Source organism: Lactuca virosa, chromosome 1 (genome assembly GCF_052849685.1).
Source record: "Lactuca virosa cultivar CGN04683 chromosome 1, Lactuca_virosa_CGN04683_v6, whole genome shotgun sequence".
In the NCBI taxonomy this organism is placed as follows: domain Eukaryota; kingdom Viridiplantae; phylum Streptophyta; class Magnoliopsida; order Asterales; family Asteraceae; genus Lactuca; species Lactuca virosa.
Genome location: NC_136426.1, coordinates 10,974,447 through 10,992,868, shown reverse-complemented (window position 1 = coordinate 10,992,868; position 18,422 = coordinate 10,974,447). Strand labels below are relative to the sequence as shown.

General features: G+C 37.1%; 1 pseudogene; it reads right to left on the bottom strand.

Moving 5' to 3' along the window:
• Positions 1-1,099: 1,099 nt before the first annotated feature.
• Positions 1,100-3,945, bottom strand: LOC145111285 (G2/mitotic-specific cyclin S13-7-like; annotated as a pseudogene).
• Positions 3,946-18,422: the final 14,477 nt, after the last annotated feature.

Genomic DNA, 18,422 nt, shown 5'->3' with positions numbered 1-18,422 from the left:
AATATAAATGAATTAAAGGGGGTTAATTTAGAAGTACCTCACATCGGGATGTTACAATCGGAGGAAAATAAAGGTGTGATCGTACACATCCTTCGGTGACATGTTTGCGAGATATTTTGATACATTGATTTTGGAATATTTGTACTTGATATGGGTTTCTTATGACTTAGGTTTGATTGAAAACAATGATTTTTCCTTAATTAAAAATGAAAAATTTTATCCGAAGCCTCAAATTACAATAATGCCATTAAGGCACTAGACGAAGCTAGAATGACCCGGAAGACTTTGGAACGATCTAGAACACGCTAGATCATACAAGAACGATTTGGATAATGTCGGGACGACCTAGATATTTTTAGAGCATCGTAGACAAGTATACCATATTCTAGAGTCTTGTAAAGGCCATGTATATAATAAGAAGAGTCTAGATTAGTCAAGAATGATCGGGACTTAGAAACTTCCATTTGAGGAGGTGTAAGGTACCTATAAATAGGAAGGATGCCTCATTTGTAGGAATCATTGGGAATTTGCCTTGTAAAGTAGCCGAGTCTATTATAGAAGCTTTCTTTCTTACTTCGTAGCATTCGTTATCATATCTCTTGCTATCCCAGTCGTTAGTACATCGTAAGGAAGTGTTCCAAGCCTGACTTATTCGAAGAAACACCAAGTGGCACACGGTGATTGAGTCATCTCGTGACAATAAATTGTGTAGAAACAGTGGGTGTAAGATTGGAATTGACTTTTATCGTCGAATTTTAGAAAGCCAAGCGAAACGAGGTTCGACATCCGGGAAAAAGAAAATGTTGTAAACTTGTAATATTCACGAAACAAGAGTGAAATTATTTGTTTAATGAACCTAGAAGAAATATTTCAATTACAAGTAGGGTGGGATTATTTTATTTTACATTTTAATTATAAATAATATTAAAAACTTAAAAGATATGATTATCGTGACTATTTCCTAATATATACGGATAAAAGTAATAGAACATTTTAGTGATTGAAATCCAATATATATTCACAATTATCGTTCAATATGCACTACCATTTTCCTCTCATCTCCCCTACCATATACCTCGTCTATTCTAGTATCCTTATACTACGACAATAGAGTTTTGGGCCTCAAGTACTTTTTGTATATTGCCTTCTCCTTCTCGCCATCCTTCACCATTAGATGAGATACCACCAGCATCTTCATGCATTCCATCACTTGTGTTTCTGTAAACCTTGTGTGCATTTCAAGTGTTTTATGTCACACAAGGTTTTTGTTAAGGGCTTTGAGTGCAGCATAAACCACTGACGCATCGACCATAGATGGACAAAATCTTATGATGATATGGTAATTCATCATTCCCAATTTTGCATAGAAATACACCATCAGTTCCACCTATAACTGGTATTCCAAATATTGTAATTGGTATTCCAAATATTCCAAATATCATAATCAAATTACAAAAACGGTCCCTGTGATTTAGTGGAAATTAGAAGTTCAGTCCAACTATCGAACTTCGTTACATGGACAATCCTCGTGGTTTCAGTTTGTTGGGCGTTTGGTACGCTGGCTAACACCATTAGATATGAGGCGTTAAGTTATTGTAAAATGACCATTTTACCCCCATGCCATTTTTATTTTATACCTAAATAAAAAAAATAATGAAATCAATACGTACTTCAATCTCAAGTGGGGTTATGGCTGCGACGACTTTGATGAAGCTCGTGAGAAACACACACGGCGTAGGAACTGTTAAACTCCATTCCATTTGACTTAAAATCCATTTCTCCATCACCAAAACATCTTCTTTCTCGTACTGATTATTCAAGATTTCCACAAAACCATACACCATTGGATTTGTCTACATTTCTACATATTTTGATGCAATAAGCATTGCAACAACTCCTACACACGTTAGTTCTCTATTAGCGAAAATTTTAGACACCAAAAGACTGTCAACGATGTTGACTGTAAGGTACAATGTCTCATTCATGAGATCGAATGCATTATGAGCCTCTATCAGCCAGTCGATCAGACTTGCCCTTTTCTTTTCGGCCATCTTAGGTTGTGTATGGATGTAGTCATGAACTATGGTTTCATTCTACATCATAAACACATCAAGTAATTCAATGAAATTGTGTGTGTGTGTGTGTATATATATATATATATATATATATATATATATATATATATATATATAGACACATACACACACATACATGTTGCATCTAGGGTTTTGTATCTATCTATATATGTACCTCAACAAGTTTGTAGAATTCGTATATGTCTTTAACATAGTCTACATTATCCAATTCATTATCAACATCTTGAGCATCAATATCGACAACATTTGGTTGTTTCGGGCAATGGGCAGCCTTGCTCCGGGCAGTCAGTGTTGAAGTGAGTGACATTTGAGGCGACTTGTTTTGTGAAGACCAAGATTTAGGTTTCTTCAATTCTTCAGTGTCTGGACCAAGGTTGTAGAACTCGTTACTCGGGGCCTGTTCGGCCGACTACCGAGTAGCGAGTACTCGGGGAGTACTCGGAGTCGGTAATTCATGTAGAAATATTTTTAGGGAAATTATATATGTCAAAATCATAAGTTGATTGAAATATGTTACAAAGTTAGATAAATGTGAATACACAAAAACTGAAAAACACATAATGGTCTCACTTTGTGAATAATTACTGAAAATTTAAGATATATATGTAGTAATAATCACATGTGTGTGTGTTAAATAATAAATCATTAAGTGTATTATATATATTAATCATCGAGTTGACCGAGTTTTACAACACTGCTCAGTTCAGTAAGGGGCCGATCGGGAAGTACTCGGGATTTTGTAACTCGCCTCGGTAAGGGGCCGAGTAACCAGTACTCGGAGGAGTAATCGGCCAACTCGGCGAGTTTTACAACACTGGTCTGGACTGATCTCGATCACGGTTGCATTTTGTGGCAGCGATGGTGGTTTTGTCTTGATTATTGTAGCTTTTAACTTATTTACGTTCACTGCCATTGGTTTCTGTAAAACACCATCAATAAAAAGTCGTGGGTCAATTTTGTAAAAAAAAACTAATAAATTCTACATAGTAAGAAAACAAAAAAAAAGTTATGTAAAAAAATTGTGTAATGTTTAATTTGAGCGATTAATTAATAAATTTGAGAACTTTTTTTCTTTCACCTTTTGGTTTTCAGGTATTGTATTGGCGATCAATTGTGCACGGAAACTTCTTGTAACAGGGCGAGTGATTGCAATGAGATTGTCGATTTCACTCAGTATCTTCTTCTCCTTTACATTTGATGACAAAATTAACATTCAAACTTTCCAATTAAGAAAACCCAACAACAATCAAGTATTTAAATTATGATGGTTTAGAATGAGAAAGAACATCAAATTTCACACATCAACAGAAAATCATCCAAGAAAACGGATCAAAAACCCTGAAATCATATACTAATTATATGCAATTTAACCAGAAATAAAAAGCATTAACATAGAAACAATTACAAAGCCAGTATATCCACTAAGCCTAAGAACAACCTCAAGAAACAGAGCATACGAGATTCAATCAAAAGCGAGTTTTGAATAAGGGTATACCTCGGTTTTCTTCTACAACAAAATCCCTTGTAGTAATCTTTCCAATTAAGAAAACGCAACAACAATCAAGAATTTAAATTACGATGGTTTAGAAAGAGAAAGAACATAAAGTTTCACACATCAATAGAAAATCATCCAAGAAAAAGGATCAAAAACCCTGAAATCATATACTGATTATACGCAATTTAACCAGAAAAAAAAAAAAGCATTAACAGAGGAGCAATTACAAAACCAGTAAATCTACTGAGCCTAAGAACAACTTCAAGAAACAAAGCATACGAGATTCAATCAAAAGCTAGTTTTGAATAAGGGTATACCTCGGTTTTCTTGTTCAACAACATCCCTTGAAGTCATCTTAACTGATCAATGAATAGATTGAAATGGGACAAAGAACAAAGATCACAAGCACTCGAACAACGAAAATTCCTTATTACAAGATGATTTGTATTCGGTTGGGGTTTGCAACGTAGGATTTATGGCGCCGTTATATGTTTGGTTGAACCTCGTTTTAGTTTGGAAAAAGAATGTGATTATTAAATGAATGTTGGTGTTTATGTTCAACTGTCTAAATGTGGGTTTATACTTTATAGAAGTTGGTTTTTATCAAGAACGGGATTAATCCGTTATAAAATATTTGTCAGACAAAAATGAAGAAATGATCCTTTAGTTTTTCAAAATGCACAACTTTAGTCCAACTTTATATTTCGCTTACTCGGGAAGTGCTCGTGGTTAATTGGTCTCTCAATCGTTATCTAAATTTTGTCTTGTTAATTTTTTTTACATGATAAAAAATTATTACTGTTGGACCAAAGCTATAAAATACAGTACACCATAAGAACCATTTATGTAATTTACATATTATTTCATTATATTTATGACCAAATAACAAGAAAAACCCTAACTTTCTAGACACTCCTTTGTCTCACTCTCTCCATTACGAGTCCTCATCCTTGTATCTCCTTCCCATCATCTCCGACATCCCTCCCAAAATACCACGAGTAGTTACAGACAGAGTGTGCATAAAACCAATGGTGGTGATGGGAGGTGAATTTTCAATAAGTGTTATGTAACATGATGTAAGGGGTGGAAGACAACGAGATGGTGAGAGGTAAATAAGTGACCGATCAATGGTGGTGATGGAAGGGGATAAAGTCGATCAATAGTGGTGGTGGAATGTGGTGGAAGAGTATGTGACGAAGAAAGGTGAAGGAATGAAGATGCTGGTGGCCTAACCCTTCTCCTCCTTCTCCAAATTTGGCGCCCTAACGCATGCCAACCTTTACATATACTTGGGTAAGCTAATGAGTGTGTGGTTTATTGCATTTAGATGTCTACCACTTTAAATAGAATATTTTAATCATGATAGTATTGTTGTGACATAAGAACATGGTTTGACATGCGGAATTAAAGTTTGCACAATGAACATGGTGATTTGGGTGTTCAAGAGATGTATTGATTGTATATGGTGTTACACAAAAAGGATCTAGATCTAGACTACATAAATAACACACACTTAGACACTCAATTTTACATCTCTCAAGCACACCTCTACAAGTGGTATGAACCCACTATTTATAGAGGTGTTTACATGTCTCTCTCTCACTCTCTATCTCTGATGTGTCACAAGGCTAATACTCCACATGCAAGTGGGTTTTACAAAAGTCAAACATTACAAAGTCATTCAAGAAAAACTGTGCACCCCAACATTCTCCCCCTCAAAGTTAGGAATGAATGACCCACTTCAATTCTTCCAAAATCGAGCAACTATGCGATCTGAGCCTCAAAGGTGACACATGTCGAAACGAACTTCAATCTTCAATTCTTCCATGATTCTTCAATTTGGGCTCTAGGATGTGAGACCATACAAACCGAGCATCAACGAATGATCACGAGCTTCTCAAACTCCAAATTGATCACCAAAAGTTGAGCATAAAGCACACCCCAAAAATCATCAATAAAACCAAACCCATTTCGAATACATCACTTCCGAACTTCCAATTTCATCATTTCGTAAGCTTCAAAAATTAAGGTCACTTCGGTCTTCAAATTCGCGTAATATGAAAAATTCAAGTTCGAATTTCCATATAAATTTCTCCCCCTTTTTATAATCAAAATTTGATTATAAAACCTTCAAGGAAAGAGAACGTGCTCTATTCGGAATTTTTCGTGTCAAAACTCCCCCTTAACATGTGGCTTAAACTTTGTGCTTCAATCCGAAAAACCCAAAAAATATTCAATTTTTAGCTTCGTTCACGGATCGTCTTTGACAAAATTTTTCAAAAATAGGTAGAAATTGTCAATTTCAAAATTCTGCAGTGACCCGGTGCGCCCAAAACAGCAAAATATGCAAAACTCTCCCCCTTTTCCAAAGCCGGGTAGAAAGCGTCAATTTGCACAAACTGCAGGGGCTTGAAATGCATTTTCTTCAATTTTTTTAGCAAAAACAGTCCTTTTTCAAATTTGGGTATGAACCGCCAAACATTCGAAGCCTCAGGGACTATTTTCGAAAATTTTGTCTTTGTGCACCAAACATACGAAGAGTTGTCCCAAACATTTGAAGCTTCAGAAAATTTTCGAATTTGGGTAAAAAATGTCAAACATTCGAAACTTCAATTAATTCTCTAAGTGCCAAATTTTCGAAGGTTCAGGGGCTGTTTTCGAAAATTCTGCTTTTTGATCAAAACATACGAAATGTTGATCATTCATACGAAGCCTTTTTCCATTTGTCAACCATTCGAAACTTGAGGGACTACATTCGAAAATTTTGCTTTTCCATTCCAAACATACGAAATTTTCAACGCTTCGTACGAAAGCATCTCCTGTTCATACGAAAATTTGGAAAGGTGTTAAACTAACGAAATTTCAGGGGCCATTTACGTAACATTGCTTTATTTTTCCTCAATTCACACGAAATCAGGCAACCCAAACACACGAAACTTTTTCCTTCTCTCTCCTCTTCGTACGAAAATCATCTTCACCCAAAATTTTCTCTCTCCTCTCCGTATGAAACTTCATCTTCCCCAATCAAACAAAAATTCTCAACATACAAAGCATACGAAAATTTTCATACGAAATCGAAGCATAACGAAGCCTTTTAATGAACAGTAACATCTTAATCATCCAACCTCTGAATCATAACTTCGTTCTTACAGTTTTTCGTTTGAAAGAACAACACACTTCGTTCATACAACAACAGCTCAACATCAAGGCTTCGTACGAAATCAAACACCCATTTTCGTTAATTGATTCATACTCAGTTAAGTTTAGATTTCCAACCCAGTCGATCATTTGTTCACAATCAAAATTTCTTTCGTTAGTCATTAAACCCAAATTTTCGTTCGTTCTTCCCAAACCCAAAGCAAATACCCTTCGAATCGATCAACCCCAAAATCACAGCCTTCGAAATCACAAACCAAAATCCGATCATCGACATCAACTATTGAATCTCTCGTCGCTTCGCGTTTCCAAATAATCAACCATCGACATCGATTTCTGTTGTACACAAATCGACTATCGACTTACAAACCCAGATCGTTACTAATCGTCAAAACCGAATCGATATCAACATCCAAAATCATCGACAACACGATTGAGTTCATAGCCTTCCCCAACCATCGATTCTAAACCATCGACAATCACTGTTACCAAATTAAACCTTCACGGCTCAATATTCGATCCAAATCAAAGGAATCGAAGAAATTACAGTCGATCAAAGCTTCGCTTTTAACACATAGACATCAAATCATCGAGTCACAAACCAAAGCTTCAACCATCGACTCCCAAAATTAATGTTCAATCGTTCAAACCTTCGATTTCATAGCCTTTGAAACACAATCCATTGCCCAGTTCGTTCCAAAACTATCGATTCCCAACTCCAAAATCATCAATCATCGATTCTGAATCATCATTAATCGAACTTCAAGACTTCGATTATTGATCAACATCTATAAACAACTCCAAGATTTCGCTTTTTAACAATCAAGAAATCAAATTTTTGAGATCATCGTTACGAGTTCTAGACTCAAGAACAAAAGATATACCCTGCTGTTGACATCGACTTCAAATCAACGAAATCACAAGCTTGTCAAAAGTTAAAATCGTCTACAACAACTTTGAATCAAATATGACTCGTATTTGATCAACGATCTACTAACTCAAATCGATTACAACTCAGATTGAGTTTTGATTCAATAGATTTTGACTTTTAGTAATCACTTCAATTCCAAGATTGATGAGAAGAGAAGTAACATGAAAACATTGATTATCAAACCATTAAAACATCGAATCCCAAGAATTTGATTTTAACTATTAGTTTATGATGCAGATGAAGAAAAATCGAACAATAACGATGATTCAACGATAAGAACTGAACAAAATCAGTTTCACTTTTTAATATGGGCTCAAAATCGGATGAACAGTAATAGACTTAGAGGTTGGGCTCAAGTTGGATTTGATTGGGCTTAAGAATTTTAATCATGAACAGTAAGATTGGAACGAACCTTGATCAACAAAAAAAATTATTGGATCACAATAAGTGGGTTTTTCAAAGAAAATTTGATCCAACGAGTCAAACGATCATGAATCAAGAACGTAACGCACGATTTAATTGATACGAGAGATCATAGAGAGAGACTCACCAAAATTTATTCAATTGTGACAAAAGTTGCCAAACCGAGAATCATTCTTCAAAAATCACTTTGATCTTGAAGACCTGCTCTGATACTAATTGTTGAGACATAAGAACATGGTTTGGCATGCGGAAGTAAAGTTTGCACAATGAACATGGTGATTTGGGTGTTCAAGAGATGTATTGATTGTATATGGTGTTACACAAAAAGGATCTAGATCTAGACTACATAAATAACACACACTTACACACTCACTTTTACATCTCTCAACCACACCTCTACAAGTGGTATGAACCCACTATTTATAGAGGTGTTTACATGTCTCTCTCTCACTCTCTATCTCTGATGTGTCACAAGGCTAATACTCCACATGCAAGTGGGTTTTACAAAAGTCAAACATTACAAAGTCATTCAAGGAAAACTTTGTACCCCAACAAATATTGTTGGTTATAACGAAACAAAGACGACATACTAAAGTTACTCACACAAGAACAACTCAACTATTTTAAACGAGAACTACTACCCTATTTTTATATCACTTACTTCACTTTTCTCATATATCTCTTTTACATTTTTCTTACAAACATTAGGTCCTTATATAGGAGCCAAAACTAAGGAAATATTTAACATATCCGATATGTAGAACTCCGGGAACATCCGTTTAAAGTTTCGTGATTAATTGGATCATATTCGCCAATTTTCATGACTTTGTTAAACTTACGGGTTAAAAATATTGTGATTATGAAATCAAATATTATATCTATGTTTGAGTCTAAAAACCTTCCTGAAATTTCCATATGGGGTGTGCAAGCACCTCAACAGATCAATTGATCACTTTTTGTTTATTAAGAAAATCAGTATTTTACTGATTTGATTTCTTAAAATGGACGTAACTTCTGCATACGACCTCTGTTTTTGACGCTTTTTATATACATGAAGTCTCGAGAGTATAATCAGTCCAATTTGATCATAATTTGGTTTCAAGGATACTTGATGCAAAAAATTCATTTTTAAAGTCACAAATAGAATTAATTTTTGTGATTTTTTATTCGATCCATAATGATAGACGGTTTTGTTTAGCAGTTTGAGACGTTCTGAAATAATTATGAGTACAATATATTTAATATACATTATAAACATAAAATTACACATAATTGGTCTTTAATACATAGTGGTTCTCTATGGTTTGACCACCGAACACTGACCTATTTTGCGAACTGGACCAAGTTTGACTTTAGGTCAATTTGAGGGTTCTAAGCTGTAGTTTAAGAATTGGCCCCTAATTGTTGTATAGCTGACCTGTAGTACCCGATTTTGGATTTGTGAGAGATATGTTGTTATCTGCTAGACTGTGAGGTGATTTTTCTCACTATACTTTGTATTATAGTATGTATCCTTATGTGTAGGATGATGGTATGTTGTAGTGATCTGTTTGATTGGTAGATCTGTTATGATTACCTGTATTGCTGGCTATTGTATGTCTATTTTTTATGTGTTTATGTCGAAATATTGTGGTTGGTTGCATTAAGGCGGTCTTGCTTTGTGTTGTAGGCCAAGATACCCGGGCGGTCCAGTCTACTAAAAGGCTTGCGAGGTGGTCCAATCAGACTGCAGGCCCAAGGGAGCAGTCCAACTACTGTAGGTCTTGCGAGGTGGGCCAGTATACCGTAGGCTCGGTAAAGCGGTCGAAACATCCTATAGGCCTTGCGAGGCGGTCTAGGCAAACTGTAGGCTCATGTATGCATGCATTGTATGTGTATTGTTGTGTGGGGTATTTTGGGGGAACTCACTAAGCTTTGACTTACAGTTGTGTTGGGTCAAAAATATGGTTTATACTTTACGTTTCTAGCAAATTGTATTTTTATGTAATATTTTATGTGTTTACAGCTAGGTAGGTGTTTACGGCCGCCGGAGTTTACGGCTCGGCGGCTTGCGGCTCGGACGTGTGCGGCTCGGCGGTTTGCGGCTCGGAGTTTGCGGCCTCGGCTTGGTGGACGGCTTGGTGGTAGACGGCTCGGAATACGGCTCTCTCGTGTGCGGCTAGGGAATACGGCTCGGTAGCCTGCAGCGTCCAATAAAAAGGGAAACGAATTGGGGGTGCCGGGGATCGAACCCGGGTCCCTTGAGTTGTCATCACACGCATCAAACCAGTTGAACTACCAAGACACTTGTTCCATTCACTCCCGATTTAATTCAAAAACACTCCTTTTCAAACCCAGTTTCGCAACTTTGTCATTTTTAGCCGAAAATTCAAAATCTTTTATTTTAAAATTCTATTTTCAACCAAAAATTTTAGTTTTTTTAAATTTTGACTTTTATTTTTGACTTTTTACTTAAAATTTTGACTTTGACTTTAAAATTTGACCTTTGACTTTAAACTTTGACTTTCTCATTTAACTTTTAAAATTTCAAATTTAGCTTTTCAGTTTGACTTTTGAGTTTGACTTTTTAAATTTGACTTTTAAGGTTGACTTTTGAGGTTTGTAGTCAAAGGGTTTGACTTTTAAGTTTGATTTTGGCTTCTAGTTGTGCTTTTAATGGCTTTTGAGGTTTATGAGGGAAATGAAGACATGAAAGAGAGTCAGGATATGTTAAGACAAAAATTCAACATGTTCAACTATATCCCTGGAGAAACCCTGGAAGCTCAGTTGCAGCGATTTACTACACTTACTACTGAGATGAATATAGTTGGGATCTTCTTAACTAAATATGAGATAAACAAAAAGTTGCTGAATTCACTTCCGAAATCATGGGATATGAACGTGGCTGTCATCAAGAAGACAAAAGATCTCAATCATCTTAGTCTTGCTGCTGTAACTGAAGAACTTGACGCTTTGAAGTGTGGAAAAACAATGAGTTCCGCAAACATCCCGGTCAATGAAGTTTCATGTACTCCATCTTGTGAAGATACGATTAAAATTCTTCGTGAACATAATGATTTGCTAAAAAGGGAAGTCGAGGACCTAAAATACGAAGGATATCAACTTAGGAAAAGACAGAAACCCATGAAGGCTGAATTAGAAGCAAAAACCAAAGACTTTAGGAGGCTTCAAGAAAATTATAGCAACAAATGTGAAAATTATGACTATGTTAAGAGATAACTTGCTGAATTAACTGCTGAGCTTGACACATTAAAAGGCAAATTTGAAACTGTAAATTTTGATTTTAGAAAATTTGATGTGTCAAGCGAAGTAGTTGCGAACATGATAGACCATTGTTTGCAATTTAAAAATAACCAGCAAAAAGGTCTAGGGTATGATAGTGTTCCTCCACCTTTCAATCATAACTACACATCCATCCCTATGACACAGGACGAAATTGACAGGGAGGCACATCTTCAATATGGCAAACCAGCTGGATTTGTGTCAGGAGGTAAAGTAGCAGAGGATGAGAACAAGGAGAACACCATTGAACAAGCCAACATCTCCTTGAACTCTGAATCTGTTGCTTCGAACTTAGCTGCTTCTGATAAACCTGCTGTTGAGAAATACAGGCCACCAATTCCAGTGAAACAGAGTGCCTGTTGTAATTGTGCTTGTGGGAACAATAAGAGACAAGGCAAGGATACGCCACTAGGGGCAGGAAGAAACAACTTCACAATGATGAAAAAGGCATGTTTTCACTGTGAAACACCTGGAAACATTGCCAGAAATTGTCCTAATCGCGCATACGTTCCCTACTATGCACAAGGCTGGCAGGACACGCCAAGAGGGAGATACTTCAAAAGAAACCCCTCAAGGTCACGTTCAGACCATGGTGACTGGAACGCGCAGAAGGCCAAGAATCCAACTCCCAAGAACAAGAAGGGATTGCCAGCCAAGAACTCCAATCCAAGAGATGCTCCAGCGAAACCAAGACCGGCTAGGTCAAAGTCATCTCGGCGATCGGCTTCGAGTTCAAAATCAAGTGCCGAGGCACCCGTCCGATCCAACAAGAAATGGGTTAAACCCAACTACAAATGGGTTCCGAAAGCTCAATCTCACAAATCTTCTAATGATTCTAATATTTCTACATCTTCTGTTTGCGATAAGCAGGATATGTCTTGGGAGAGAGTATCGTGCGTTAATGACAAAGGTCGACCCAGTTTCAAAATGGACTGGGTTCCAAAGACCAACTGATCCCGCTCTGTGTCGGAACAGCTATGGAGGCATATCATCAGACTTCGGTGTGTTGGTAGTGGCTGTTCCAGGCACATGATAGGGGACATCTCTCAACTGTACAACATTCAGATCTTTGTTTGAGAGTATGTGTCCTTTTGCGAGAAAGGAAGAAAGGAAGGGATCACAAATGGGGTTAGTGCTTAATGACATGAAGAATTTTCGGATCTGTTATGAGATTATGCGTGTTGTTCTCAGACCTTCTGGATGCAAATTCAATTGGTGAATTACGGTTTGCGTTTTCTTCTCTATACTCCTGAGTTTATCTTACTCTGATTCGTTTTAAAGACAATTTTTCATTTTCTTAATAGTTTTTTGTTAGTAGTTATTATTGGGAAGTGATATGAAGTCTAGTGCTAAAGGGCAATATGCAATTCGTGTAATGCACTAAAGCCGAATTGTCTAGACTCTGTATTCAATGTGCTGGTAGGCACAAAGGATTCAAATGGACTAGACATTGATTGACCATGAAAGGAATAGACAATATAGACTTAGATAGTTTCATTTGGACTGACCATACGTCGCTCGGGTAGATTGAGCAGTGAGATAAACATGGGAACCTGCGAGATACACTAAAAGTTAATTATCTAGAACTATTGCTCAACATTTCCTTGATGTATGGACTTATGTCCTTAATTCCGGTATTGATAGGGCAACTGGGGGGTTCTGATAAAGTAGGTCTGTAGGAAATTATTTTCTTGCTTTCTATATGTCAGTCATATGTTGCTTCATTTGCGTGATTGGAACATATCCAACCTGGATTGCAACATATGCAACTCTAATTCTACGCACCTCCTTATCTATGAAATTCTTTCTATCTGTTAGCCATATGTTGTCCCCTCTGCGTGATCGGAAGATCCGACCTGGGACACATCATATGCAACATTCTACCTCTCAATCCCTCTATCTCTGTTAGTCATATGTTGTTCCCTCTGTGTGATTGGAACACATCCGACCTGGGATACAACATATGCACTTATATATCTGACTTCTTTCTTAATGATTGAATACTCACCTAAAGTAAGGAGTTCTTTGGAAGTTCTTGATTACCGGGGTATATTAGGAAGTGGGAAACACGTTTTAGTACATCTAAAATTGAACCATTTAATAGGTTGTCTGTAGATTTTGCTGCTTAATTTAAGTGGACAACAATATCCTTGGTCGTCGTCAGCTAAATGTCCATTTAGGAATATATATCACAATGCCTTGTCACTTATAATCTGTCCAAATTGTCAACATACTTTGTGTTTAAGTGGACCACAATACCGGTGATTGACCAGATCTAGACATGCAGGTGTGTGTTGATAAACGATATTGGATTGCTTGACAACTTTGATCCCAAATATTTTTGTTTTTGTTAAATTTGTTCATAGTTTTCCTCTGTGCACAAATTTAGGGGGAGAATTAAAAAAATTCAAAAATCAAACAAAAATCAGAAAATTCAAAATCAAAATAATAGTGTTATATTCTGTTTTATTTCTTGTTCAAGAAAATCAAAAATCCAAAAATATTTTTGTTTCTGTTTTATTTTTTTCAGAAAATATGAAAAACCCAAAAATATTGTGTGCTAAATTTTCTTTTAGTTTTGTTTTGTCTTGAAAAGTGAATTCAGGTGAAGATGAAACTCATGGAGTTTGTGTCGAAGATTTCTGAGCCAAAGCTTCATCCGTGATCATCGAAGAATTATCATTCGAAGGAGCAAGAAATGAAGATTATTCTTTCGACATTCAATCTTTCAACCCCAGAAGCAAGGTGAAGCTGCACTTGAAGATTAGGTGACGGATTGCATTGAAGCCTCCTCAATCAGTCTGCTGCTATCTTGAACCTGATGAAGTGATCCAGAAGATTTGTTCTCTCCGATGTTCTCTCTGAAGATTCTCAAGCTGAAAGCGCTATCTTTCAGAATCTTTTCAAGAAGCCTCCTCACCCAATGTGCGTTCTATGTCAAATTCTGAAGAAAATCCCAACTGCTCAAGATGAATTCATTCATTGAAGATTCATCAAGTTCATCTTGAAGTTGTGAAGAATTTGAAGATTAATGCTGAAGCCAAGCTCTCGATGAAGATTGACAAGAAAAGCCAGCTACTTTTTAGGGGGAGCTTGTTGGGTAAATTAAGAAAAGAAAGCTATAAACCAAGGGGGAGATTGTTGGGTCAAAATTATGGTTTATACTTTGCTTTTCTAGGCAACTGTATTTTTCTGTAATGTTTTATGAGTTTACGGTCAGGTTTACGGCCAGTGAGGTGTTTACGGCCGTAAACAGGTTTACGGTCAAAAGAGAGTTTGCGGCCGTAAACTCTGTTCACGGTCAAAAGATGTTTACGGTCGTAAAGGTGTTTGCGGTCTAAGTTTGCGGTCTAAGAATCCAAGTTTCCGGTTGTTGAAAAATCCTTATTCACGGCCCAATAACCAAATTTACGGTTCAAGAACTTATTTGAGTTTGCGGTCGTAATCTAAGTTTACAGCCGTAAGCTATGGCCGTAATCTCCCAGAAATGCAGTTTTTTTGAATTAAGCTTGAAACCCTTTCACAGCAAACACCAACTTCAGTCGTAAACAAAGAAGAACACGGTCAAAAATTCGATTGTAGGATGCCTTGACACTGGTTTTGCTCTGATACCAATTGTAAGGTCCTGAAACGGATCTTACCAGTGATCAAATAGCAAACACAATCAATAATAATAAAGAACAAGTAGAAACAAGAATGATAACAAGCTTGCACACACTTTCTATTAGGAATAACGTCTGGTACAACTTGTGGTAATAGCAGCCGTGAACTCTGTGGCATCAACAATTGACAAAAGACCTAGCACACCTCTATATATACTGGACCTGGGCCGGCCTTGGGTTTACGGCCGTAAACAGGCTTACGGCCGTAAACTCATTGTTGGGCCGTAAACTACACACAATCTACCAAAAGCTATAAATTGACTCAAAAGAACCTATTACATAGAAAGCCTAGACCAAACCACTAATTAGACCCTTCAAGTTGTGGATTTAAATATTTCAGATACTTCAGAGAATCGGGGGAAGGCGAAGGCTTGATCGTACACATCATCCTATGGATTGTTATATTGAGAGATGTTATTTGATACTTTGATTTTTATTATTATGTTTTGGAAACAATGATGGTTGACTTATGTTTTTTATGAAATGGATTTGAAAATTTTAAAATTTTTACTATGGTTTTTGGGACATTACATTTGTTTTCAAAGCACATACATAATAAACATCATGTATATACTTCTTATCACCATCCTTTGAAAGAATCATAATCGTATCTTTGCCTTTGACAAGAGTCTTTGATAAATCACCAAAGCTAATGTCTCGTCCAACTTTACAAATAGATCCTTATAACCACACATGTGGTTACTTGCACCATTATCAAAACACCAAATATTTTGCTTGCCTTCTTCATCTCCTTTCTATGTGAGAAATACAACAGGTCCAAAATCTTTATCTTTATCTTCATTGTTGTTGTAAAGTGACTTCTTTCTTCTATTTTTGGATATTTGCATTTATAACTAAAATGACCATAGTTATTGCAATTATAGCATTGAACCTGAGATGTGTCACTTTATTCTTGAAACCAACCTCTTCCTCTTCCTATGCTTTGAAATCCTCGACTACGACCAGAGAATTGATATCTACCTTAGCCTCGTCTACCAGGTCCACCTATGTAGCCACCTCTATAACCACCACGATTTCCTTTGCCTCGTATATTGTAACGCCTGGTTCCTGCTTGTTGAAGAAGGAGGAGCCTGTGGATTCAGAAGAAAGCTAGTAGATCCAGAAACAACATTGCATCCTCTTTATTTTCTGGTAAGCAAATCTCAAACTTGCTTAATAGCTTGTTAGATCTCCTTGTTATCATTTTATGGGGTTTTTGGTTCAAGAAACACGATCTTTGGGACATGGACGTCCCAAGTGGATATACTTTCAGATCTATGACCTTGAGGGGCTCACAAGGCATAAAGGTGAAAACTTTATGGCTATGGAAGCCCCATGCAAGTTATAAGTTGTCATTTATGCCTTTTAAAGCTCCAAAAGACCATGCATGGGAGGAAAGTCAGGAACTTTATGTGTTCATGTAGTGCTTAGAGTTTAGATCTCGGTGAATATGCCTTAGTTTGGAGTATGGATGGCTTGTAGACCAAGATCTAGGTCCTAAAGGGTTAGGGTTTGAGCTAAACCCATGAAATAGAAGTATAACGGGTAAAGTTGGAAACTTTAACCTTAAAAAGGACGTTTTCAATGTGTATGAGAAATAAGAAGCTTAGATCTGAAGTGCAGGGGCTTAATTCTTTAAGAAAGCCCAAACAGACCGAGGAACTCGTCGAGTCCATAGAGGAACTCGACGAGTTGAGTCGTTTTGTCCCGATTCTGTACCAGGTAGAACTCGACGAGTCTAAGGAGGAACTCGACGAGTTGACTCGTTTTATCGCGACTACGAGTAGCAGAGGAAGTCAGCAAGTCAGGGGAATGACTCGACGAGTTGGATCGCGATTTCACGACTTCTGATTTGTAGAACTCAGCGAGTTGATGGGTCAACTCGACGTGTTGGGTCAACCCAGAATGTTGACTTTGACCAGAACGTTGACTTTGATTAGGGGTAAAGTAGTCGTTTTACCCTAAGAAAGATTTTGGATATTGACTAAGTGTTATTGTGATAATGATAGTCGGGGAGTCGTTGGAGCAGCCGTCAGAGATTCCTCACACGAGATTTCACAGCTAGCTTACGAGGTGAGTTTCCTTCAGTAGGAACGGGTTGAAGGCACCAATGCCGACCCGTGTAGAGTAGCTAAGTGTGGGCAGGGCCCGTATCTTATAATTGTTTGTGATTAGTAGCTAAGTGTGGGCAGGGCCCATATCTTAGAATTGTTTATGATTAGTAGCTAAGTGTGGGCAGTGCCCGTATGTTAGACTTGTTTATGATTAGTAGCTAAGTGTGGGCTGGGCCAGTATCTAAGTATTATCTGAGTATGTTTATGAATGGGTAGATTATGGTATACTTGTTGTCTGCGTGATACTTGTATGTATGTTTAGATAACGGGGGTGTGGGTGGGGGCCCGTATCCTCCAGATAGAGGAGCGTGGGCGAGGCCCGTACCTCCTAGCCAGCTGAGTGTGGACGAGGCATGTACCTCATGGATAGCTGAGTGTGGGCGAGGCCCGTATCTCATAGTTAGCCGAGTGTGGGCGGGGGCCCGCATCTCCTTGAGTGTGGGCGAGGCCCGTATCTCCTAGCTGCATGTTATATGATATGTGTATGGTATGTGGTAGTTTGGGGAGACTCACTAAGCTTCATGCTTACAGTTTTCAGTTTTGGTTTCAGGTACTTCTGGTAGCAAAGGGAAGAGCCCGGGATGACTGCAGTGCACACACCATTTGTTTAGCGTGGGATGTTTATACTCTGATATGTTTGACAGATATTTATGATATTTTGAGACACACGACTTATGTTTTTATGAGATGATTGGATTACTATGGTGTTATTATAAAAAAAAAACGAAATTTTTGGACTGTATTTTTGGGATGTTACATATATAGCTACTGCTAACTTGGTTTTCATTAATTAACATCTTGCTTTGTAAAGCTTGCTCCAATTTACCGGTATCATCATTTTGGTTCATTATCTGTTCATGGGCTTGAAGACTATCGATGAGCTCATCCAAAGAAATTGAGGATAAATCTTTTGATTCTTCAATAGATGTGACTAATAATCAAATTTTTGATTGCTTGACTTGAAGCATATGATTTAATGTTTTATTTGTGATTCTATTCTAGTGATTATGTTTTTGTTTAAACTAGAATCCTTGAATTTGATTTGTGTTTGATTGGCCACTTTAATGAATTCAATTTTTGTGCAGTTAATTAACTTTTAGGGCACCTAACCGTTCTATTAAGTTAATAATTGGTAACAAAAAATAAGTTTTCTTATTGTAAAACATACATCACATGTTTTCACACTTCCGAGCGTATGAGAAGAAATGAACATTGTTGGGAAGCTTGTACAAAACTTAATGTAGTTTTACAATACAATCTAAG